General features: G+C 38.3%; 1 pseudogene; it reads left to right on the plus strand.

Annotated features, from left to right (window-relative positions):
• Positions 1–24,712: 24,712 nt before the first annotated feature.
• Positions 24,713–24,925, plus strand: LOC100986257 (large ribosomal subunit protein eL38-like; annotated as a pseudogene).
• Positions 24,926–25,964: the final 1,039 nt, after the last annotated feature.

Consider the following 25,964-nt stretch of genomic DNA (forward strand, 5'->3'; position numbering starts at 1 on the left):
GCCAAAAGCCTTGGTCATTTCACACCTAAATCACACCGAAGACCCTCTGCTCTACTCAGCACAATGTGAGTACTCATCCTTGCCAATAAACCTTGTACATTTTTGCTTGGGTATCTTGTTCTTTGAATTGTTTTTCCTATTTGACCCACTCAGCATCATAATCTATCAAATTCTACCACTTTGTAAGACTCAGTAGAAGTGTGATCCCTTCTTTGAATTTGTCCTGTTATCTCCAGTGAGAATGGATCCTCTACCTCCTGCCAAGAAGGATTTTTTTTTGTCCTCATCTTTGGTGGCATTTCTTACATACTGTGGTCATTAGTGTGCGTCTTCTGCCCTGTTCATTTATAAGTGCCTGAAGGGCAAGGACTCAATGTAGCAGTTACCTGTGATTCTTTTGGATGTGCCAGCACCTGAAGTTCCTTCCTACATTTAAAAAATTGAGTCTCTGTTGGAGATCCAAATCACCTCTTTCTGTAGAAGCTTCTAGATCCTCATATTCCCAGTCTTCCTTGTAGTTAGGGTGTGGATGTGTGACTTATAGTTTTCCAAAAGATGCCCCAAGTTAGGTTTTGAATGGAGAACTAATGTTGCAAAGCAGCAAGGACATCCAAGAGGCTTTCTATTGGCAGTGGCAGTGCAGCAGGAACAAGTCCCAGGGGGACTAGTGGTGGCAGTGCTGATAGCATCTTCCAGCACCCCTGACAGTGGAGTCAGTGGTGACAAGTTCCTCACCAGATTGGGTCTCTGATGTGACTCTAGGCTTTTTTCTGTGGGCGTCTCTTCTTCTCTCTGGGATTCTGTGAGCTACTCAATATCCTTTTATAAATCCCTTTTCTGCTTACCTCAGTTTCTTAGTCTATATATATTGCGGTAACAAAATACGTTATTTTAGACTGGGTAACTTATAGATAATAGAAATGTATTTCTCACAGTTCTGGAGGCTGGCAAGTCCAAGATCAAGGCACCAGCAGGTTCAGTGTCTGGTGAGGTCCCCGTCTCTTCTTCCAAGGTGGCACCTTGGACACTTCTTCCTCCACAGGGGAGGAATGCTGTGCCTGTGCCCACTCAAGCCCTCTTATAAGGCACCAATTCATTCAAGGGGGTGAATTTCTCATGGCCGAATAACCTTCTAAATGCCCTATTTCTTAATACTGTTGCATTAGGGATTATGTTTCAACATGAATTTTGGAACGACTCAAGCATTCAAACCATAGCACTCAGCCAGTCTATTTTAGTTTCCAAAGATACTAGCACAGAAGCTCAATTATTTAAGGAACTTTATAAATATTTGTAGAGTGAATACATAAGAGAATTTATTATTGATAGCTATAAGAGCATCTCTAAGATTGGGTTTCCTCATCCTTAAATAAGTTAATAATTCCTACTCCAAAAGAATGCTACAAGGATTGAATGAAACAATGTATGCACAGCAACTAGCACATAGTAAATAACCAGTAAAGGGTAGTAATTATTGGTAGAAATAGGGATCTGATGATGGTGATAAGGAAAATCAATGAATTAATAAATCAATCAATGCCCCATGCTTGCAACAGAAGAAGAGAGTCCTTCCCTGAGTGACAGATAGAAGAGTCTCTCTCTCAGGGACATATCACCTAGTCTTCTAAACTTGCTTCATGTAACTGATAATCAGACATTGGTTGCCTTTGTGTTTCCATGAAATCTGTAGGTTGTATGTATCGGCTTGTCACCTAGATGGACCAGTAAATGGAACTCTGTGTGAACAGCTCACTTGAGAGTGCACACTTTTTGCAACATTACTTGAACTTGAGATCTTGAGGAAGAGCCAGCATTTGATGCAGGAGTCCAACATCAGAAAAAACAAGGCTAAAATACTCTTGGCACCAAATCCTGAGCTAAAAGGAGAGTTTTTCCAAAGAACTGGAGCACCCCTTGCAGGACAATAAAGGAACTTGAAGAGTAAGAGTTGAAAATTGTCAGAAAGGCAACTATGTACTCCAAGGAAGAGAAAGCAAGAATTTAAGCAAATAGCAAGGAGAAAAAAGCTCTCAGCTGGCTGGATAGTGAGGAGGCAGACACTGATGGATGCTCTGAAGCCAGCTGCTGAGAAGTAAAGGACAGGATTAAAACCGTATGACGTGGCAAGAAAGACCACTGGTCAAATGTTTGTCTGTTATACCTCTATCAAACCTACTGTTATATCTCTCATATTCTCATATCCAGAGCCTGAATTTTTGGTATTTTGTTCATCATGGATTTTTTCCATTGATTTAGATTTCTGCAACATATTTTATTAAAATATTTATCCTGATGGTAGTTTTTTGGTGTCCTCTTAAATGTTGCTTCTCATTCATCTCACCCTGATTCTGGTCTTGCCTATGCCATTGATCGTTGAGAAATACTCCCATATATGGTCACACTCACCCCTCATAGCAACCCAATAGGTAGGTATCACTAGCTCCATTTTGTGGTGTAACAAACCGAGCAAACTGAGACAGATTAAGTGCCTGCCAAACTTTATGCAGCCAATTGAAAAGTTTAACCTGTTCAAGTTGATCTTGAACACAGGCTACATTCTTGCCACCAAAGCATTGCTGCAGTCCAAGGCAATAATACAAAGACACTATAGGGAATCAAGTAAGAATGGAATGAAATACATGAATAAAATTCATCTGAAGAAGTATTATAATTGAAATGGAGATCATGAGATGCTTAATGCAAGGCGACTGTAGTGGTCTGAGCAGTATTGCTTTCCATGGAGTATTTGATAGGTAACTCTCAAAAAGTTTGTTGAATCAAATATTTTCACTTTTCTTATTCAGTATTCTTTGCACCAAAGAAACATCTTTCTCAACAACTTATTTAAGCCATTGACTAGATTTAGCATGCAAACCAGTTCAATGTGTCAAAATCCTACTTGTGGCTGGGTGCGGTGGCTCATGCCTGTAATCCCAGCACTTTGGGAGGCCGAGGCGGGTGGATTACCTAAGGCCAGGAGTTCGAGACCAGCCTGGCCAACATAGTGAAACCCTGTCTCTACTAAAAATACAAAAAACATTAGCTGGGCATGGTGGCGGGCGCCTCTAATCTCAGCTACTTGGAAGGCTGAGGCAAGAGAATCGCTTGAACCCAGGAGGTGGAGGTTGCAGTGAGTCGAGACTGTGCCATTGCACTCCAGCCTGGGCAACAAAAGCAAAACTCCATCTCAAAAAAACAAAAACAAAAACAAAAACAAAACAAAACAAAACTCTACTTGTGCACTCCTGGTCCATCATAGCAACCTGCTTTAAGTATTCATTTATTCCTTAGTTAAAACCAGGAATTAGTTTCCCTTGGATACACACCATCAAAGCCATTTTTAATTAAATTCTTGGCAGAATGCAGGGAGAAACATTTGATTAGCCAATCTTCATGAGGATGATATTCATAAGTTGTGTGGAAAAATTGTTTTCATTATTTAATAATTATAGTTCATTCTCTCTCATATGCTTATCTGCATATAAACATATATGCAGCATATAAACAATCTGAAGCATATAAACAATAATCTGAAAAAAAAACCCAAAACCTCAAGACATTTGGATTTTGGCCACAGGTAGAAATGCCCCCAGATAGCCTTTGCAATGCAATCTTTTGCACTAAGCATATTTAGGAAAGCAGGAGGCTCTTCCTTTGAAGTGCTTAGTTTGGAATTTAAAAAGTGCAGCCTTTCATTCAGGAGACTGGTGGATAAATATATGCCATAGAAGACCCATGAAAGGGAAAGCCTCACCAGCTTCTTCACACACGTGCTTTTCGTCTGGGTTTCAGCGATGCTAAGAGAATTCAGATTTATATGTGAATTCTATTTGTCTTGTTCAACTTTCAGTGCAGAGAGAACAGCCATTTATATGAAATGAATGCATGGAAAAAGTTGTTTCAAGAAAAATGATTGTGATAGAGATATTCTCTGTAGATACCTCTGGGGAATTGGCTGTTATTAAATATTATTGAATAACATAGTTAAATGTTCCCAAAGGGAAAGTTTCATATAAATTTAATGTCCCCAATGAACTATTCATTATTTATTTATTCAATACATATTGATGGTTTAGGAATGTTCTAGGAGCTGGGGATACAGCAGTGACTAAGGCAGGCCACATCCTTGTCCTCTTGAAGCTTACATTCTAAGGGACAGACAGGCTGGTGTGGTTTGGATTTGTGTCCCCACCCAAATCTCATTTGAATTATAACCCCCTATATTGGAGGTAGGGCCTGGTGGGAGAGGATTGGATCATGGAGGTGGATTTCCCCCTTGCTGTTCTCATGATAGTGAGTGAGTTCTCAGGAGATCTGGTTGTTTAAAAGTGTGTGGCATCTCCCCCTATCTCTCTTCCCTCCTACTCCAGCCATGTAAGATGTGCCTGGTTCTCCTTCACCTTCCGCCATGATTGAAAGTTTCCTAAGGCCTCCCAACCTGTACAGCCTGCAGAACTGTGAGTCAATTAAACCTCTTTTCTTTGTAAATTACCCAGTCTCGCATATTTCTTTATAGTAGTACAAGAACAAACTATTAATAGTACACGGGCTATAAGAAAACAATTAATGGAATAATATAATTTCAGGTGAAACATGAAAAGCATAAATCAGGGTTAGTGATAGAGATTGATGGGATGGTTAGTCAGGCTATTGCAGCAGGATATCCTGGGAATATCTTTCTAAAAATGGACATTTGACCAGATATTTGGATAATATGAATGCTTAAGCTGTGTGAGAATCTGGAGGATGTCTTCCAAATGGAAGAAGCTTTTAGAATGTGAACTCCATGAAATGAGAAACTTTGTTGTGTTCACTGTTGCATCCTCACATACTCCACATTTGATACATCCTTGTTGAATTTTTGCTCATGAAAGACCTTGTTGTGGGAACGATTAAACAGAGCAGCAAGTTGGAGCTGAGGGAGTAGGGGAGGAATCAAGTTGTAAAGTTGTCATTGTTCCCGGTGTCTTTACTAATAGAGCCTCTTTCAGTCTCAACACTGCCTGGTTTGGATGGATAAATTATATGTCCACTTTCCTAACAGGCTATGGTAAGGAGTTTGGATGTAATCGTGATGGGAAGTCAGCAGAAGACTTTGAGTATGGGAGCAGTGTTATTTTCTCTGTTAAAAATAGATCTTTGTGGAGATAAATATATTATGGAGGTGGCGGTTGGGGGGTGTTAGGCAATAGTGGAAATGAGGGGACAGTGAGGACAGTTAGTAGGTAATTACAATGATCCAAGTGAGAGATGATAGTGATATGGACGAGGGTGATAGCTGTGGAGGTGACAAAAGTGGGCAGATTGGGAATATAATTTAACATAAAGATGGTAGTCTTGTTGAAGATTTTAATGTGAAGTAGTAGACAAAGAGAAACCAAAGAAAACCCCTAGGATTTTGGAGATACTGTAGGAGACACAATTATACAACCTTGAAGTAAATGAACCTTCTACTTTGGGCAGGTTAAATTTGAGGTCCCCCGTGAACATTAAAGCAGAGATACTGAGGAAGAAGTTGTATACACAGGTTTGGAGGCCTGGTAAGGATGTGGAATTCATCAGTATATAATTAATATTTAAAGCCATTGGACTGAATAGGATTTCCTAGGAACTGAGTAAGGATGGAGAAGAATGAGGACTGGGTCTTGGAGCACTGCAGCATTTAAAAGTAAGGAATGAAAGAAGCTAATGATGTCTCAGAGGATATTGAGATATACGAGTAATTGGGAAATTAATAGAAATAAACACAAAATGGGCCTTAGGTTAAAGTCAAACATCATAAATCTAAAAAATTTATATTTTAAAAAAAGAATGTGTACTTTTTAAAGAAAGGAGAAAAGGTGAGAAAAGAGAAAAGCAGCACACATCATAAAAAATACAATAAATTGAAAACATAAAATAAGGCAGAAATGTTATGGTATTAAAATTATTCTAATGAATACAAATGGTTTAATTTTATCAATATAAAGAGAGAATTTCAGAATAAAAAGATTATAACAATTTGCAGTCTGTAAGAAACACACTGAAATCAATAGGATATCAAAAATTTGAAAATAAAAGGATGTAATAAGCTATATTAGATAAAACATGAATCAAATTAGATGGAGTGGTATAATATCTGAAAAAGCAGAATTCAAGGTAAAATATGTCATAAGACACAAAGAGGATGTATCTTGGATAAAAGAATATGGAGTAATAACATGTAAACATTAATAAACCACATAAATACCCATGAAGTAAACTATATAACCTCAAGAAATACTATGCAACAACTTGAAAAAGTTTAGGGAGAATTACTAAGTCAACTATTATAATTGGAAGTGTTAACATTTCCCTCGCAAAAATGATAGATCAAACACACACACAATAATCAGAGCTTTAGAACATGTGAATAATACAATTAATGATCTTTAGACATTGTGTGTCCAGAATTGGTGGGTTCTTGGCCTCACCAACTTCGAGAATGAAGCCGCGGACCCTAGCGGTGAGTGTCACAGTTCTTAAAAGCAGCGTGTCCAGAGTTTGTTCCTTCTGATGCTCGGATGTGTTCAGAGTTTCTTCCTTCTGGTGGGTTCGTGGTCTCACTGGCTTCAGGAGTGAAGCTGCAGACCTTCGTGGTGAGTGTTACAGCTCATAAAGGCAGTGCGGACCCAAAGAGTGAGCAACACCAAAATTTATTGCAAAGAGCAAAAGAACTAAGCTTCCACAGTGTGGAAGGGGACCTGAGCAGATTGTCCCTGCTGACTGGGGCAGCCTGCTTTTATTCTCTTATCTGGCCCCACCCACATCCTGCTGATTGGTCCATTTTACAGAGAGCTGATTGGTCCATTTTACAGAGAGCTGATTGGTCCGTTTTGACAGGGTGCTGATTGGTGCGTTTACAATCCCTGAGCTAGACACAAAAGTTCTCCATGTCCCCACTAGATTAGCTAGATACAGAGTATCAACACAAAGGTTCTCCAAGTCCCCACCACAGTAGCTAGATATAGAGTGTGGATTGGTGCATTCACAAACCCTGAGCTAGACACAGGGGGCTGATTGGTGTGTTTACAAACCTTGAGCTAGATACAGAGTGCCGATTGGTGTATTTACAATCCCTTAGCTAGACATAAAGGTTCTCCAAGTCCCCACCAGACTCAGGAGCCCAGCTGGCTTCACCCAGTGGATCCTGCACCGGGGCCACAGGTGGAGGTGCCTGCCAGTCCCACGCCGTGGGCCTGCACTTCTCAGCCCTTGGGTGGTCGATGGGACTGGGCACTGTGAAGCAGGGTCGGCACTAGTCGGGGAGGCTCGGGGCGTGCAGGAGCCCATGGCATGCCGGGGGAGGCATGCCGGGGGAGGTTCAGGCATGGCAGGCTGCAGGTCCTGAGCCCTGCCCTGTGGGGAGGCAGCTAAGACCTGGTGAGAAGTGGAGCACAGCAGCTGCTGGCCCAGGTGCTAAGCCCCTCACTGCCTGGGGCAGTGAGCCAGCTGGCCACTCCGAGTGCAGGGCCTGCCTAGCCCATGCCCACCTGGAACTTGCGCTGGCCTGCAAGCGTGGCCCGCAGCCCCGGTTCCTGCCACGCTTCTCCCTCCACACCTCCCCGCAAGCTGAGGGAGCCAGCTCCGGCCTTGGCCAGCCCAGAAAGGGGCTCCCACAGTGCAGTGGCGGGCTGAAGGGCTCCTCAAGTGTGGGCAGAGTGGGTGCCAAGGCCAAGGAGGCGCCAAGAGTGAGCGAGGGCTATGAGGGCTGCCAGCACGCTGTCACCTCTCAATTGCATATGCATACGCATAGACACACATTCTTTTTCTCCATTTAGTTAATACTCAACAAAAGGAAAATACAGCTATTTTTAAGCACACATGGAACCTTTACAAAATTTTTAATTATTTTTTAATTTATAAAAATGTATGGGGTACATGTAAAAGTTGTTACATGTATATAATGTGTAGTGATCAAGTCAGGATATTCAGGGTATCTGTCACCCAAATACAATGCATTTTTGTTAACTATAATCACTCTACTCTGCTACCAAACATTGAATTTATTTTTTCTATGTAACTGTGTGTTTATACCTTTTAACTCACTTCTCTTCATTCTCCCCACTACATCCCACTCACCTTTCCCAGTCTCTGTCTTCTATCTTTTTACTCTTTACTGCCATGTGATACAATTTTTTAGTTCCCACATATAAGTGAGAACATGTGATGTTTGTTTCTTTGTGCCTGAATTATTTCACTTAATATAATGACCTCTAGTTCCATCCATATTACTTCAAATGACATGATTTCATTCTTTTTATGGCTTAATAGTATTCCATTGTGTACATATGCACCTCATTTTTTAATCCAACCATCTGTTGATGAACACTTAGGTTAATTTCATACCTTTGCTATTTTGAATGTTTTGTAAATAAACAAGACAGTGCAGTTATCCCTTTCATATACTGATTTATTTTCCTTTGGGTAGATACTTAGTTGTGGGATTGCCGGATTCAATGGTAATTCTATGTTTAGTTTCCTGAGAAATCTCCATATTGTTTTCCAGAGTGGCTGTATTCCCACCAGCAGTGTATGAGTGTTCGCTTTCCTCTGCATCCTCACCAACGTCTGTTATTTTTTGTCTTTTAAATAGTAGTCATTCTGATTGGGGTAAGATGAATATCTCATTGTGGTTTTGGTTTGCATTTCTCTGATGATTAGTGATGTTGAGCATTTTTTCAAATGTTGGCCATTTGAAAGTCTTCCTTTGAGAATTGTCTATTCATGTCCTTTTCCCTTTTTTAAATGGGATTATTATTTTTTTGTTGAGCTCCTTGTACATTCTGGATACGAGTCCCCTAATATTGGAAAATATTTGAAATGATTTTTTTCCCACTCAACAGGTTGTTTCTTCTATCTGTTGATTATTTCTTTTGCTGTGCAGAAGCATTTTAGCTTAATTACATCCCATTTGTCTGTTTTTGTTGCCTGGGCTTTTAAGGTCTTAGTCATAAATTTTTTGCCTCAACTAATGTTCAGAAGAGTTTTGCCTAGGTTTTCTTTTTGTATTTTTATAGTTTCAGGCCTGATGTTTAAGTCTTTAATCTATTTTGATTTGATTTCTGTATATGTCAGAAATAGGGATACAGTCTCATTCTTCTGCAGGTGGCTATCTCATTTTCCCAGCACCATTTATTGAAGAGGGTGTCCTTTCCCCAATGTAAGTCTTTGTTGCTTTTGTCCAAGATCAACTGGTTATAAATATGTAGCTTTATTTCTGGGTTCTCTATTCTGTTCCGTTGATCCATGTGTCTATTTTTATACCAATATCATACTGTTTTGGTTACTATAGCCTTCTAATATATTTTGAAGTCAGATAATGTGATGCCTCAAGCTTTGATCTTTTTTGATTAGTATTGCTATGGATATTAGGGCTATGTTTTGGTTTCATATGCATTTTAGAATTGTCTTTTTCTAATTCTGTGAGGGGTGGTATTAGCATTTTGGTAGGGTTTGCATTGAATCCGTAGATTGCTTTGGGCAATATGGTCATTTTAAAGATATTAATTCTTCTGATCCACAAGCATGAATATTTTTCCATTTGTTTGTGTCATCTTTAATTTCTTTCATCAGTGTTTTTGTAGTTTTTCTTGTAGAGATCTTTCACCTCCTTGGTTAAATATATTGCTAGGTGTTTTAATTTTTTGTAGCTATTGTAAACAGCACTGCCTTCTTGATTTCTTTCTCAGCTTGATCATTATTGATGTATCAAAACATTACTAATTCTTGTACATTGATTTTGTATCCTGCCACTTTGGTGAACTCATTTATCAAATCTAAGAGTATTTTTGGTAAAGTCTTTAGGTTTTTCTAGATATAAGATCACATTATCAGCAAAGAAGAACAATTAAACTTCGACTTTTTTACTTTGGATGCCTTTTATTTCTTTCACTTGCCTGATTGCTAAGGCTTGGACTTCTAGAACTATGTTGAATTGGAGTGCTGGAAGTGGACATCCTTGTTTTGTTCTTACAGGAAAGGCTTTCAACTTTTCCTCATTCAGTATAATGTTAGCCATGAGTTTATCCTATATGGTCTTTATTATGTTGACAGACGTTCCTTCTATGCCTAGTTTGTTGAGAGCTTTTACCATGAAGTGATGTTGAATTCTATCAAATGCTTTTTCTTCGTCTACTGAAATGATCACATGTTTTTTGTTTTTCATTCTGTAGATGTGATGTATCACATTTATTGAGTCATATATGTTGACCCATTCTTGCATTCCTGGTATAAATCCTTCTTGATCATGATGTATTATCTTTTTGATGTGCTATTGGATTCAGTTTGCTAGTATTTTGTTCAGAATTTTTGCATCTATGTTCATCAGGAATATTGGCTTGTAGTTTTCTTTTTTTGTTGTGTCCTTGTCTGGTTTTCATATGAGGATGATGCTGGCTTTGTAGAATTAGTTAGGAAGAATTTCTTTTGAATTTTTTTGGAATAATTTCAGGAGGATTGGGATTAGTTCTTTCTACATTTGGTAGAATTCAGCTGAGAATTCATCCAGTCCTAGGTTTTTCTATATTGGAATACTTCTTATTACTGATTCAATCTCACTACTCATTATTGGTTCCTTCAGGTTTTTAATTTCTTCTTGATTCAGTATTGGTAGCTTGTATGTTTCCAGGAATTTGTTCATTTTCTTTAGGTTTTTAGTGTATAGTTGTTCACAATAGTCTCTGACAATCTTTTATATTTCTGTGGTATCAATTGTAATGTCTTCTTTTCATTTCTGATTTTGTTTATTTGGATCTTCTGTCTTCTTGGTTAGTCTAGCTACCAGTTTATTTTGTTTACCTTTTCAAAGAAACAGCTTTTAGTTTTATTGATGCTTTGTATTATTTTTTAGTCTTTATTTCATTTAATTCTGCTCTGATCTTTATTATTTCTTTTATTCTGCTAATTCTGGGTTTGGCTTGTTTCTTTAAGTACATTGTTAAATTGTTAATTTGTAATCTGTCTGCTTTCTTGATATAAAAATTTATTGGTATAAATTTCCCTCTTAGCACTGCTTTTACTGTATCCTACAGGTTTTGGTATGTTATGTTTCCCTTTTCATTTGTTTCAAAAAGTGTTTTGATACTCATCTTAATTTCTTTGTTGACACAATGGTTGTTCATGAGTACACTGTGTAATTTTTATGTATTTACATAGTTTCCATAGTTTCTCTTTCCATTGATTTCTAGTTCTATTCCATGTGGTCTGAAAGATATTTGTTATAATTTTGATTTTTTAAAAAAATTGTTGAGAATTGTTTTGTGGCCTAACATATGGTCTATCCTGAAGAGTGTTTTATGTGCTAATTAAAAAAAAAGTATATTCTGCAGTTGTTGAATAGGATGTTCTGTAAATGTCTATCACATTCATTTGTTCTAAAGACTAGCTTAGATCCAATATTTGTTTTTTGATTTTCTGTTTAGATGATCTGTCTAATTCTGAGAATGAGGTGTTGAAGTCCCCCACTATTATTGTATTGCAGTCTATCTCTCTCTTTAGATCTAGTAATGTCTGCCTTATGTATCCGGATGCTCCAGTGTTGAGTGCATTTTTGTATCTACTAGCTGGATTGATCCCTTTATCATTACATAATGACCTCCTTTGTCTTTTTTTAAAACTATTTTTGACTTAAAGTCTATTTTATCTGATTTATGTTAAGCTACTCCTGCTTGCTTTTGGTTTTCATTTGCATAGAATATCTTTTTCCATTCCTTTACTTTTGTATATGTGTCTTTACTAGCAAGGTGGATTTCTTGTAAGCAACAAATAATTAGATCACTTAAAAAAATACATATAGCCATTCTATAATTTTAAGTGGAGTATTTAGTCCATTTATATTCAAGGTTGTTATTCATATGTGAGGCTTTGTTCCTATCATATTGTTTAATATTTTCTGGTTGTTTTATATATTTTTTGCTACTTAATTTTTCCCTTATTGTTTGTTGTTGTGGTTTGGTAGATTTCTGTAGTGGTGGTATCATTTCAGTCTTCTTTCTTCTTGTGATTGCTTTACCAGTGAGTTTTATAGTTTCATGTGATTTCATGATGGTGAAAGTCATCTTTTCACTTCCAGGTTTAAGACTCTCATAAACATTTCTCATAAGTCTGGCTTAGTGGTTATAAATTTTCCCAGCATTTGCATATTTGGGAAAGACTTTCTTTCTCCATTTATGATGAATAATTTTGCTGACTATAGTATTCTTGGCTGACAGTATTTGTCTTTCAACACTGAATATATTTTCCCATTCTCTTCTGACTTGTGAGGTTTCTGCTGAAAAATTTACTGTTACTCTGATGAGGTTTCCTTTATAGTTGACTAGATACCTTTCTCTTGCTGTTTTTAGGATTCAGTCTTTATCTATGACTTTAGACAGTCTGACTATGATGTACTATGGGGAAGATCTTATTGCATCCTATCTCCTTGGGGATTGTCAAGCTTCTGTATCTGGATGTCTAAATATCTTGCTAGACTTGGGAGTCATCTATTATTTCATGAAACAGTTTTTCTAATCCTTTTTTTCTCTCTTCCCTATTGAGGAATCCAATAATTCTTAAATATAATTGCTTTATGCTGCCTCAAATGTTATGAAAACTTTGTTCATTTTTTAAAAATAGTTTTTTTTTTTTTTTGGTCTGGATTATTTCAAAAGACCTGTCTTCAAGTTCTGAGATTCTTTCTTCCTACCTATTTTGTTATTGCCACTTTCAAATATATTTTTTATTTCCTTCAATGAATTCTTTGGTTCCAGAATTTTTTTTTAAATATCTACCTCTTTGGTACATTTCTCATCCATATCCTGAATTGTTTTTCTAATTTTCCTGCATTATTTTTCAGACTTATCTTGTATCTATCTCATCTAGCTTCTTTAAAATCAATAGTTTGAATTTTTAATCTTGGCTTTCAAGAATTTCTTTTCTCTTTCTTTCTCTCTTTCTTTCTTCTTTCTTTCTTTCTTTTTCTTTGCCACAGTCTCACTCTGTCACTCAGGCTGGAGCACAGTGGCATTATCTCAGCTCACTGAAGCCTATGCTTCCCGGGTTCAAGTGATTCCTGTGCCTCAGCCTCCCAAGTAGCTGGGATTACAGGTGTGCACCACCATGCCTAGCTAATTTTTGTACTTTTAGTAGGGACAATGTTTTACCATGTTGGCCAGGCTGGTCTCAGACTCCTGACCTCAAGTGATCCACCTGCCTCAGCCTCCCAAAGTGCTGGGATTACAGGCATGAGCCACCACACCTGGCCAAGAATTTCTTTTTGATTAGTATCTACTGCTGGAAAATTATTGTGTTCTTTTGGAGGTGTAATATTTCCCTGGTTTGCAATATTTCCCTGGTTTTCAATGTTCCCTGGTTTTCAATGTGTCCTTATCTTGTTCTGTGCATCTGGTGACTGTAACAGTTACTTCTATTTTTAAATTTACTTTCATAGGGAAAAATCTTTTTCCAGAAGATGTTGTTGGTTGAGTAGGGCACCTTAGCTTTGATTCTGTGGTGTGTAGTAGTGTAGTCTCCATATGATTTCTTTGGTTGTAAACAACATTAGTGGTGTCTGTGATTTCCTTATTATGTTAGGGTGCAGTTATTAGTGGAGGCTGTGGCAGAGTTGTGTTTGGGACTGGAATGTCAGGTGGGCCAGTCTTCAGGCCCTAGTCATAGCAGTGATGGGGTGAGTACGTGTATCCTTGTACCCTAGGGTGGTGCATGCTGGCATCTGTGTTGGTTTGTTTGTTATCTACAGGCCAATTCTTGGGCCTAAAGGTGGCTTTCTGGGATGCTAGTAGTAGCAGCAGTGGAGTGGGTGGATGAGTTGGTTCTTAGGCCTTGAGGTAGCCAGTGTGGCAAAGGCAATGGCAATAACTGTGATAGGATGATTCCCTGGTTCCCAAGCAGTGTGTATATGTTTTGGCGGTGGCTGCAGTGTGCTGGAATGGCCAGTCTCTAGACCTGCATGTGGTGCTGACAGGTAGGTGTCAGCTGATGTTGTAGTGATTGGGTATTTAGGTCAAACCTCAGGCCCCTGGGAGGAGTGTTAAGGCAATCCATATGGTGGATTGGGTTGAGAAATCCCCAGGACCCCAAGCTATGTGCTTTAGCACTGGGGATAAAGCCGGGTTGGGCAGGCTTATGCTCAGGCCTCCAAATGAGGAGAGCGGGTGCCAGCCATGGTGAGCAGAGGCATCCTCAGATCCCAGGTGGACCACTTGGGTGAGGGATCGTAGCAGCTGCATTGAGTCCCTGCCATTGTGAAGCCAGCCTCAGTGGCCACAGCCTAAACCGGTGGGTAATATGCATCCCTCTCATGCCCAATTCTGATGAGGCATGACCACCAGTCGTGGTGGTAGCCTGCACCTAGCTCACACCTCAGCCTGGCTGCAGGAGCTCCCACCCAACTTGCAATGAATCCCAGAAGCAACGTGGGCCCAGCTCACATCCCAGTGTCAGTCCTGATGGCGCTCACTTCCCAGCACTGGCAGCTACAGCCCATATACTGCTTCCTTGTCAGCCCCAGGTGTGGGAGCCCATTCCTAGCTTGTGTTGCAGTCCCAACAGCAACAGCCCAAGTTTCCCTAACACCGCAGTCCCAGTGCTGCTGGGCCCTAGGAAAGCCCGCAGTTTGTGAAAGGCTACACTTAAAAATGACACCTTGCAATACCTGCATAGGTCTCAGAAAGTGTATGGGACACAGCATGAGCTCCCTCCCTGGAGCAGTTCTGTGTCACAGTCTCCCAGCAGCTCCCTTTGTTATTCCCAGGGGTTGGGAGGATCCAGTGTGGTCAGATTTGCATAATTCCATGGTGGGGATGTGAGCTGCTGAAAGTCTCTCACTTAACCCTTTCCCCATGTTGGGAAGTCACTCCTGGCTCCCAGCTGATCCCAGTCAAGCAGGCTGCCTCTCTTTCTTCTACGTCTTTGTTTTCAGTGTTTCCTGTCACTTTTCTTTTGAATTCTGGTGTTCTTTCTTGGATAATGTATTTGAAGTGTGATTGTCTACACACTGTATTGGTTCTTCTAAGGGGAGGAAGAGCACATGAAATGCTTCTAGTCAGCCATCTTGAAGCCCCTCCACACTTTACAAACATCAATCATGCAAAGAAAACCTCAATAAATTCCAAATGATCAATATCATACACATTATTATCTGACTCTCTTCAATCAGATTAGAAACCAATACCTAAAGAAACTCTATAAAAATCTCACATGTCTATAAACTAGTAATCTCATATGTTAAAATTTCCATATGACTAGACATTTGGGCTAAAATTAGCACCACTTTCAAAAATCTTAAGGTAAACACGAAATAATTAGACATGAATTAGCCTTGAAAATAGTCGATGCCAAAATTTGTGAAAACAACTAAAGTAATACTTAGAAAAAATGTTATAGCTTTAAATACATTTAACAGGAAACAAGAGAAGTCAAAAGCAAATAAATTAAGCATAAACTTAAGGAATTAGAAAGTTAAGAGGCTGAAAGCAAATTATTAAACTTAAGAAGTTTGAAAAGACAAAGAACAAAGGATACATATAATAAGGCTCAAGGCAGAAATCAATATAATAAAGAACAATGAAACATTTAAATGAATCAAATTGATGTCAGTTCTTTGAAAATATCAATGATAGATCTTTGGAAAGATTAATCACAAAGAAGAGAAAAAATACAAATAACCAATTACAGAAAAGAAAAAGGGAAATTACTTTCAACACAAGAAATATTTACAGAATAAATGTTTTGAAAAACTATGTACTAATTTGAAGTTTTCAAAATAAGCACCGTTATTTGAAAACAGATGAAATGCACAATTTTTAGAAAAATATAAAATGTTAAAATTAGCACAAAAGGAAATGTAAACTTGAATTAACTGATAAGAACTAAAGAAATTGTAGGCTGGGCATGGTGGCTCTCGCCTGTAATCCTAGCACTTTGGGAGGCCTAGGCGGGCGGATTGCTGAGCTCAGGAATTTGAGGCCAGCCTGGCCAACATGGTGAAACCCTGTCTCTACTAAAGTACAAAAAAAATAAAAAATAAAAAATAGCTGGGTGTGGCGGCATGCGCTGCCCAGGAGGCAGAGCTTCCAGTGAACAGAGATCAGAGATCATGCCACTGCATTCCAGCCTGGGTGACAGAATCAGGCTCCAGCTCCAAAAAAAAAAAAAAAAAAAAAAAAGAAATCGTAATGAAAAATCAAAGTTCTCCCTTTTTCTAAAGCCTCAGGCCAAGATGGTATTATGGATGAATTCTACAAAATTTCAAATGCAAAAAAAGCTCTTAACATTTTTTGAGGGTTGTATAGTCTTGGTTCCAAAACAAATAGAAAGAGTACAAGAAAAGAAAATTATAGGCACAGTTCACTTTTAAACACAGAAATGAAAATAAAATATTAGCAAGGCCAAATTAATAGTATGTCATAATAATAAATTTTCATTTTTAATTTTCATGAATCTATAGTAGGTATATGTATTTATAGGGTACATGAGATGCTTTCATACATGCATGCAATGCGTAATAATCACATCACATAAAATTAGATATCCTTCCCCTCAAGCATTTATCTTTTGTGTTACGAACAACCCAATTATATTCTTTTAGTTATTAAAAATATGTAATTACATTATTATTGAGTACAATCTCCTGTTGTGCTATCAAATACTAGGTTTTAGTCATTCATTATATATTTTTTGTACTCATTAACCTTTCCCAACATCTCCCTACACTCCCACTGCCCTTCTCAGCCTCTGGTAACCATCCTTCTATGTCTCCATGAGTTCAATTGTTTTGATTTTTAGATCCCACAAATAAGTGAGAATATGTGATGTTTGTCTTTTTGTGCCTGGCCTATTTCATTTGAGCTAATGACCTCCAGTTCCATCCATGTTGTTGCAAATGACAGAATCTCATTCTTTTTTATGGCTGAGTAGTACTTTGTTATGTGTAAGTTCCACATTTTTCAAAATTCATTCATCTGTTGATGGGCACTTAGGTTGATTCCAAATCTTGGCTATTGTGAAGTGCTGCAACAAACATGGGAGTGCAGACATCTCTTTGATATGCTGATTTTATTTCTTTTGAGTATATACCTAGCAGTAGGATTGCTGGATCACATGGTAGCTCTATTTTTAGTTTTTTGAGGAACCTTCAAACTGTTCATCATAGTGGTTGTACTAATTTACATTTCCACCAACACTGTATAAGGGTTCTCTTTTCTCTACATCCTCACCAGCATTTGTTACTACCCGAAGAGGTAGTTTTGACTTGTATTTCTCTGACAATCAATGATTATCAGAGAAATACAAATTTTGTGTGTGTTTTTCAATTTTTTTCATTAGTATTTTACAGTTTTCATTGCAGAGCTCTTTCACCTCTTTGTTAATTTTCATATACTTGTTTTCTATTTGTATATCTTATTTTGAGAAATGTCTATTCAGATCTTTGTCCCATTTTTAATGGGATAATTTGAGCTCCTTATATATTATACTTATTAATCCCTTGTCAGACAGGTAGTTTGCAAATATTTTCCCCCATTCTATGGGTTGTCTCTTCACTTTGTTGATTGTTTCCTTTGTGCAGAAGCTTTTTAACTTGATGTGATACCATTTATCTATTTTTGCTTTGGTTGCATGTGCTTGTGGGATATTGCTTAAGAAGTGTTTGCTCAGACCAATGTCTTGTACAGTTTAGTTTCTTCAGTGTTTTTGTGGAGTCGTTTCATAGTTTGAGGTCTTACATGTAAGTCTTTAGTCCATTTTGATTTGATTTTTTTGTATAAGGAGATAGTGACCAGGTTTCATTCATCTGCATGTGGATATACAGTTTTTCCAGTACCATTTATTGAACAAATTGTCTTTTTTCCTAGTGTCTGTTCTTGGCAACTTTGTTGAAAATGAGTTTTACTGTAGGTGTGTACATTTGTTTCTGGGTTCTCTCTTCTGTTCCACTGGTCTATGTGTCTGTTTTTATGCTAGTACCATACTATTTTGGTTACTGTAGCTCTGTGGTGTAATTTGAAGTCAGGTAATGTGATTCTTCCAGTTTTGTTCTTTTTGCTCAGGATAGCTTTGGCTATTCTGGGTATTTTATGATTCCATATAAATTTTAAGATTGTTTTTTCTATTTTTGTGAAGAATGTCTTTGGTATTTTGATAGGGATTGCATTAAATCTGCAGATTGCTTTGGGTAGTATGGACATTTTAACATTATTGATTCTTCCAATCCATAAACATGGAATATCTTTCCATTTTTTGGGTGTCTTCTTCAATTTCTTTCATTAGTGTTTTAGAGTTTTCTTTTCTTTTCTTTTTTTTCTGAGATAGGGTCTCACTCTGTCACCCAGGCTGGAGTGCAGTGGCACAGTCTTGGCTCACTGCAACCTCCATCTCCCAGGCTCAAGCAATCCTCCCACCTCAGCCTCCTAAGTAGCTGAGATTACAGGCATGCACCACCATGCCTGGCTAATGATTTTTTTTCTTATATTTTTAGTAAGGACAGGGTTTCTCCATGCTGGCCAGGCTGGTCTCGAATTCCTGGCCTCAAGTGATCCACCCGCCTTGGCCTCCCAAAGAGCTGGGATTATAGGCATGAGCCACCACACCCTGCTTAGAGTTTTCATTGTAGAGATCTTTTACCTTTTCGGTTAATTTTGTTTGTGGTTATTATAAATGGGATTACTTTTTTGATGTAGTTTTTCAGATTGTTCACTATTGGCATGTAGAAATGTTACTGATTTTGTATGTTTATTCTGTATTCTGCAAATTTAACTGAATTTTGTTTATCAGTTCTAATAGTTTTTGGTGGAGTCTTTAGTTTTTTCTGGATATAAGTTCATATCTTCTGGAAAGAAGGATAATTTGAGTTATTCCTTTCAGCTTGGATGCTCTATTTCTTTCTCTTATCTGATTGCTCTAATTAAGACTTCCAGTATAACACTGGTAAAAGTGGGCATCCTTCTCATGTTCCAGATCTAAGAGGAAAAGCTTTCAGTTATTCCCCATTTATTATGATACCAACTGTGGGTCTATCATACGTGGCTTTTATTATGTTAAGGTATGTTTCTTCTATACCCAGGTTTTTGAGGTTTTTTTTTTTATCATGAAGGGTGGGGAACTTTATCCAATGCTTTTGCAGCATCAAGTGAAATGATTATATGATTTTTGTCCGACAATGTGATATGATGTATCACATTGATTGATTTGCATATGTTGAACCATCCTTTTATCCTTGGGATGAATCTCACTTGGTTATGATGAATGATCTTTTTAATGTATTGTTGAATTTTGTTTGCTGGATATTTTGTTGAGAATTTTTGCATCAATATTCATAAGAGATATTGGCCTATAGTTTTCTTTCTTTGATGTGTCCTTGTCTGGTTTTGGTATCAGGGTTGTAGAATACTACAATACTAGCCTTGTAGAATGAGTTTGGAAGTATTCCCTCTTACTCTATTTATTGGAACAGTTTGAGTAGGATTGGTATCACTTCTTTAAATGTTTAATAGAGTTCAGCAGTGAAGCCATTGGGTCCTGGGGTTTTCTTTACTGGGAGATTTTTTATTGCAGCTTTGATCTCATTATTTTTTATTGGTGAGTTCAGGTTTTGAATTTCTTCATGGTTCAATCTTAGTAGGTTGTTGTGTCTAGGAATTTGTACATTTCTTCTAGATTTTCCAATTTATTGGCATATAGTTGCTCATAGTAGCCACTAATGATCCTTTGACTTTCACAGTGTCAGTTGTAATGTCTCCTTTTACATCTCTGATTTTATTTATTTGAGTCATCTCTCTTTTTTTCCTGGTCTAAGCTAAAGACTTGTCAATTTTGTTTCTCTTTTCAAAAAACCAGCTTTTTGTTTCACTGATCCTTTTTATTTTGAGACACAGTCTCACTATGTTGTCTGGGCTGGAGTGCAGTAGCATGATCATAGCTCACTGCAGCCTTGACCTCCTGGGCTCAGGTGATCCTCCCTCCTCAACCTCCTGAGTAGCTGGTCAGATGTGTATGTATGCCATCACACCTGACTAATTGTTTGTACTTTTTGTAGAGGTGGGTTTTTGCCATGTTTCCTAGGCTGGTCTTAAACTCCTGAGCTCAAGCCATTCCCCTGCCTTGGCCTCCCAAAGTGCTACAATAAAATTCGAGGCATGAGCCACTGTGCCTGGCTGATATTTTGTATGATTTTCTTCATTTCAATTTCATTTATTTCTGCTCTGATCTTTATTATCTCGTTTCTCCTACTAACTTTTGCATTTGGTTTGCTCTCACTTTTCTAGTTCTTTAAGATGTATCATTAGGTTATTTATTTAAAGTTTTTCTTCTTTTTTGATATAGGCACTTAAAGTTATAAATTTCCCTGTTAGTACTGCTTTTGATGTATCCTATAGGTTCTGTTTCTATTATCATTTGTTTCAAAAAAAATTTCAATTTCCTTCTTAATTTCTTCATTAACTCACTGGTCATTCAGGGGCATATTGTTTAATTTCTATGTGGTTGTACAGTTTCCAAAATTCCTCGTTATTAATTTGTGGTTTAATTCCATTGTGGTCAGAGAAAATGCTTGATATTATTGTAATTTTTTAAATATTTTAAGACTTATTTTGTGACCTAGCATATGGTCTATCCTTAAGAATGATCCACATGCTGAGAAGAAAAATGTGTATTCTGCTGCCATTGGATGAAACATTCTGTAAATATCTATCAGGTCTATTTGTTCTATAGTGCACATTAAGTCTAATTTTTTTATTGTTGATTTTCTCTCTGGGAGATCTGTCCAATGAGGAAAGTGAGGTGTTGAAGTCTCCAGCTATTATTTTGTTGGGGGTCTATCTCTTTTTTTATCTCTAATAATAATTGCTTTATACATGTAGCTTGCTCCAGTGTTGGATGTATATATACTTACATTTATTATATGCTCTTGCTGAATGGACCCCTTTATCATTATATAATTACTTTCTTGGCTCTTCTTACAGTTTTTGTCTTGAAATCTGTTTCCTATAATATAAATGTAATTACTCCTGCTCTTTCTTGGGCTCCATTTGCATGGAATATCTCTTTCCTTCCCTTTATTTTCCAGTCTATGTGTATCTTTGTAGGTAGAGTGTGTTTCTAGTATGCAACAGATCACTGGGTCCTGTTCTTTCATCCATTTAGCCACTCTGTTTCTTTAGATTGAAGAGTTTAGTCCATTTACATTCACTATTACTGTTGATAACATTGGACTTAGTCCTGCCAGTTTGTTATTTATTGTCTCATTGTTTTGCAGTCTTCTTTTCCTTTTTTCCTTCCTGTCATTCTTAAAGTGGAGATGATTTTCTCTGGTGGTATGATATAATTTCTTGCTTTTTTATTTTTTGTTTATCATTGTATGTTTTCCAATTTGAAGTTACCATGAAGGTTGCAAATACTATCTTACAGCCCATTATTTTAAGCTGGTGATAACTTAAAACTGATTGCATAAACAAGCAAACAAACACACAAAAAGAAAACTAAAGAAGGGCTACACTTTAATTTTGTCCCCCCACTTTTTAACTTTTTGTTGTTTCTCTTTATGTCTTACTGTTCTGTCCATGTCTTGAAAAATTGATGCAGTTATTATTTTTTATTAGTTCATCATTTAATCCTTCTACTTAAGTTGATAGAAGTTTACACACCACAACTACAGTGTTATACTATTCTGTGTTTTTCTGTGTCCTTAATATTACCAGTGAGTTTTGTACCTTCAGATGATTTCTTCTTGCTCATTAATATCCTTTCATTTCAGATTGAAGACCACCCTTTAGCATTTCTTGTAGGACAGGTCTGATGTTGATGAAATCCCTCAGTTTTGTTGGTCTGGGAAGGTCTTTATTTATTCTCCTGCATGCTTAAAGGACATTTTTGCCAAATATACTATTCTAGGATGAAAGATTTTTCTTTCAGCACTTCAAATATGTCATACCAGTTTCTCCTGGCATGTAAGTTTTCCACTGCAGTTTGCTGTTAGATGTATTGGAGTTCTATTGTATGTTATTTATTTCTTTTCTCTTGCTGTTTTTAAAATTTGTTCTTTATCCCTTGGGAGTTTAATTATTAAATGCCTTGAGGTAGTGTTCTTTGGGTTAAATCTGCTTGATGTTCCATAACCTTCTTGTACCTGAATGTTGATATCTTTCTCTAGGCTTGGGAAGTTGTCTGATGTTATCCCTTTGAATAAACTTTCTATTCCTATTTCTTTCTCTACCTCCTCTTTAAGGCCAATAACTCTTAGATTTGCTTTTTTGAGACTATTTTCTAGATCTTATAGGTCTGCTCATTGCTTTTTATTCTTTTTATTCTTTTTTCTCTCTGCATATTTTCAAATAGCCTGTCTTCAAGCTCACTAATTCTTTTTTTCTGCTTGATCCATTCTACTATTAAGATATTCTGATGCATTCTTCAATGTGTCAATTGCACTTTTCAACTCTGGAATTTCTGCTTGATTCTTTTTAATTATTTCAATCTCTTTGTTAAATTTATCTAACAGAATTCTGAATTCCTTCTCTGTGTTATCTTGAATTTTAGTTTCCTCAGAAGAGCTATTTTGAATTATCTCTCTGAAAGACCATATATCTGTTTCTCCAGGCTTGGTCCCTGGTGACTTATCTAGTTCATTTAGTGGTGTCATGTTTTCCTGGATGTTATTGATGCTTGTAGATGTTTGTTGGTGTCTGGGCATTGAAGAATTAGGCATTTATTGTAGTCTTCACAGTCTAGGTTTGTGTCTTTCCTTCTTGGAAAGGCTTTCCAGATATTCAAAGGGACTTGTGCCTAGTCCCAATAATACTGTAGTTTTTGTAGACTCACAGAAGTACCACCTTGGTCGTCTTTAATATAATCTGGAAGAATTCTCCGGATTACCATACAAAGACTCTTGTTCATTTTCCTTACTTTCTCCCAAACACACAGAGTCTTACTCTCTGTTCTGAGCCACCTGGAACTGGGAGTGTGGTGATGCAAGCACTCCTGTGGCCGCCACTACTGGGACTGCACTGGATCAGACTTGAAGCCAGCACAGCACTGAGTCTTGTTCAAGGCCCTTCCCTTCAGGGTAATGAGTTCCCCAAGGCCCTAGGCATGTCCAGAGATGCTGTCTGGGAGTCAGGGTTTGAAGTAAAAAACCTTAGCAAATTACCTGATACTCTATTTTATGGCAGCTAAGCTGGCACTCAAATCACAATATAAAGTCCCTCCCGCTCCTCTCTTCCCTTTTCACAGGCAGAGGGACCTCTCTCTGTGGCCACCACCACCACCAACCCATGGGGGATTCTGCCAGGCCACTGCTGATGTCATTTAAAGCCCAAGTGCTCTTCAGTCAGCTTGTGATGGATGCTGCCAGGCCTGGGACTCACCCTGCAGGGCAGTGGGCTCTCCTTTTGTCCAGGGCATTTCCAGAAATGTCATCCAAGAACCTAGGCCTGGACTCAGGGACTCCAAGAGCCTGCTCTACCCCACCTTGGCAGAGCTAGTACCTACGGTGCAAGACAAAGTCCCATTTACTTTTCCCTCTGCTTTTCTCAAACAGAAGGAGTCTCCCACCATAGTTGCCACAGCTGGGAATGTGTGGCGTTTCCCCTGAAGCCAGCATGTCTCAGAGCCCAAGGCCCATTGTGTACTCCCTGGGTATCACTGCCGGTTATTCAGGGCCCAAGGGCTCTTTCGTTAGCAGATGATAAAACCTGCTTGGACTTATCTTTCCCTTTAAGAAAGAGGGTACCCTTTTGGCCCAAGGTGTGTCTTGAAATGTGGTTTGGGAGCTAGGGTCTGGAATAGGGGCTTCACGACTCTACCTGGTACACTATCCTACTGTGACTGAGCTGGTATCCAAAATGCAAGACAAAGTCCTCTTTATTCTTCACTCTGCCCTCCTCAAGCAGAAGGAAGGAGTCACTTTCATTGCTTCGAGCTGCACTGCCTGGAGTTGTGGGGAGGAGTAGCACAAGCACTTCCTTAGCTGCGCCCACTGGTGTCTCCCTAGGTCACCTAGTTCTCACTAGGTACCACCCTAATTCGCTGACTCTCAGCCCAGCCTTGCACTAGGAGTTGCCTAGGAATTGCAGTCCTTGTGTCCTAGACTGCCTTTCAAGTTTACCTAGGCCCTCAGAGCACTTCAGCCTGCAGTAGCGAGGCTTGCTGAAAAACTCCAGTTCTTACCGCTGGGATGAGCGATTCCCTCTGGCTAGGGCTATTCCAAATGCTCCCTCTGGTGTGCAGGTGCTGGTTGAGACCAGCAAGGCTTTATTCTCCACTGTGACGGGGCAGCACCCAGTTCAATGTAAAATCCCCAAGTTGCTGCATTTTCCCTCCCCAAAGTGCACAGATTCTCCCTCTCTCTGCACCTCTCTCTGCTGACAGCAGATGGAGGAGGTGTGTTATCCATGATTCAAGACTGTCTCTCCTGCACTCCTCAATGCCTCTTTCAGTGATATGAAGTTAAAAGCAGGTATTATGATTCCTCACCTAATTTTTGGTTCTTGGGATGGTGCTTTTCCATGGGCAGGTAGTTATTAATATTTGGTGTTCCAGTAAAAGGGATGAAAGGTGTAGGATTCTATTCCACCATCTTGCTCTGCCCCTAACAATAATTTTTGTTATAAAGTAAGATATTATTATCTTAGAGATAACACAAAATTAAGACAGTTTTATCTCCATAAAAGCAAGGATGAGTCTGCGCCGGGTGCACCTTATTGCCATGCCTCAGAAAATTGAGGAAATCAAGGGTTTTCTGCTTACAGCCTGGTGAAAGGATGCCAAATCTGTCAAGATCAAGAAAAATAAGGACAATATGAAGTTTAAAGTTCCATGCAGCAGATTCCTTTATACCCTGATCATCACTGACAAAGAGAAGGCAGAGAAACTGAACTAGTCCCTGCCCCCTGGTTTGGCAGTGAAGGAGCTGAAATGAACCAGACACACTGATCTAAACTGTATTAAAATATTAAAAATCCTTTAAAACAAGAAAGCAAGGATGATTCAACATCAGAAAATGAGCCAATGTAACTCACCACATGAATACACTAAAGGAGAAAAACTATAGGATGATCGTAATAGAACCAGAAAAAGCACTGGATAAAATTCAATAACTTCATGATTAAAAATTAAAACTCTTAGAAAATCAGGTCTGAAAGAGAGTGTTCTAATTTATAAAGGTCACGTGACAAATACCTACAATAAACATTATATTTGCTGGAAAGATTGTAGAATTCCATCTAAGATAGAAAACCCCCAAAGCACTAACCTGAGGCTAAAATTGATGGATTTAATTACATCAAAATAAGCTTTTCTGTTTTCATGAAAATAGTCATGGATAAAAGTAACAGAGAACTGATGAGGAGTTTGGGAATTCCAGTAGAAATCTAGTAAAAGGAAAAAAATGTGATTCATAAGAAAAAGAAACTAAAATGATAATTTTTAAATGATATCTAACTTATGACAAGATGCTCAGACTCATTTGGGGTTTGTAAGAGATGAAAGTGTAAACAATAGTAACTTCAAATCTATCAGATTAGCACAACTTACAAAGCTGGAACTCCAGCCAAGTGTTGCAGGGAGATGGGGGATGGGGGATGTAAAGATCCTCATGCAGTGCTGTTGGGGATGTGGACTGTTGGAGCCACACTGGAGAGCCTCTGGTCCTATTTGGTCAAATTAAGAATATGCATATCCTCTGACCCAGCAATCCAGATGGGGAATCCAGAAGATTGTTGTGGGTGGGATGTCTGGGTTCTCATCCCAGAGAAAGTCTCACACAGGTCTATAGTGGGGCATATATGAAGATGTTCATTGTTTTACGGGGAGGTGTCAGCAATCTGTGGTTTCTTACTGGGTGACTGGAGAAGTGCTTGTACTGGACGTGCACTAGGGAGTATTATTAAGCAGTTAAACAACAGACTTGATATATGTGCAGCAACATGAAGAGACTCCTGAGTGAAAAAGTGAGGAAC

Source organism: Pan paniscus, chromosome 3 (genome assembly GCF_029289425.2).
Source record: "Pan paniscus chromosome 3, NHGRI_mPanPan1-v2.0_pri, whole genome shotgun sequence".
Lineage (NCBI taxonomy): Eukaryota > Metazoa > Chordata > Mammalia > Primates > Hominidae > Pan > Pan paniscus.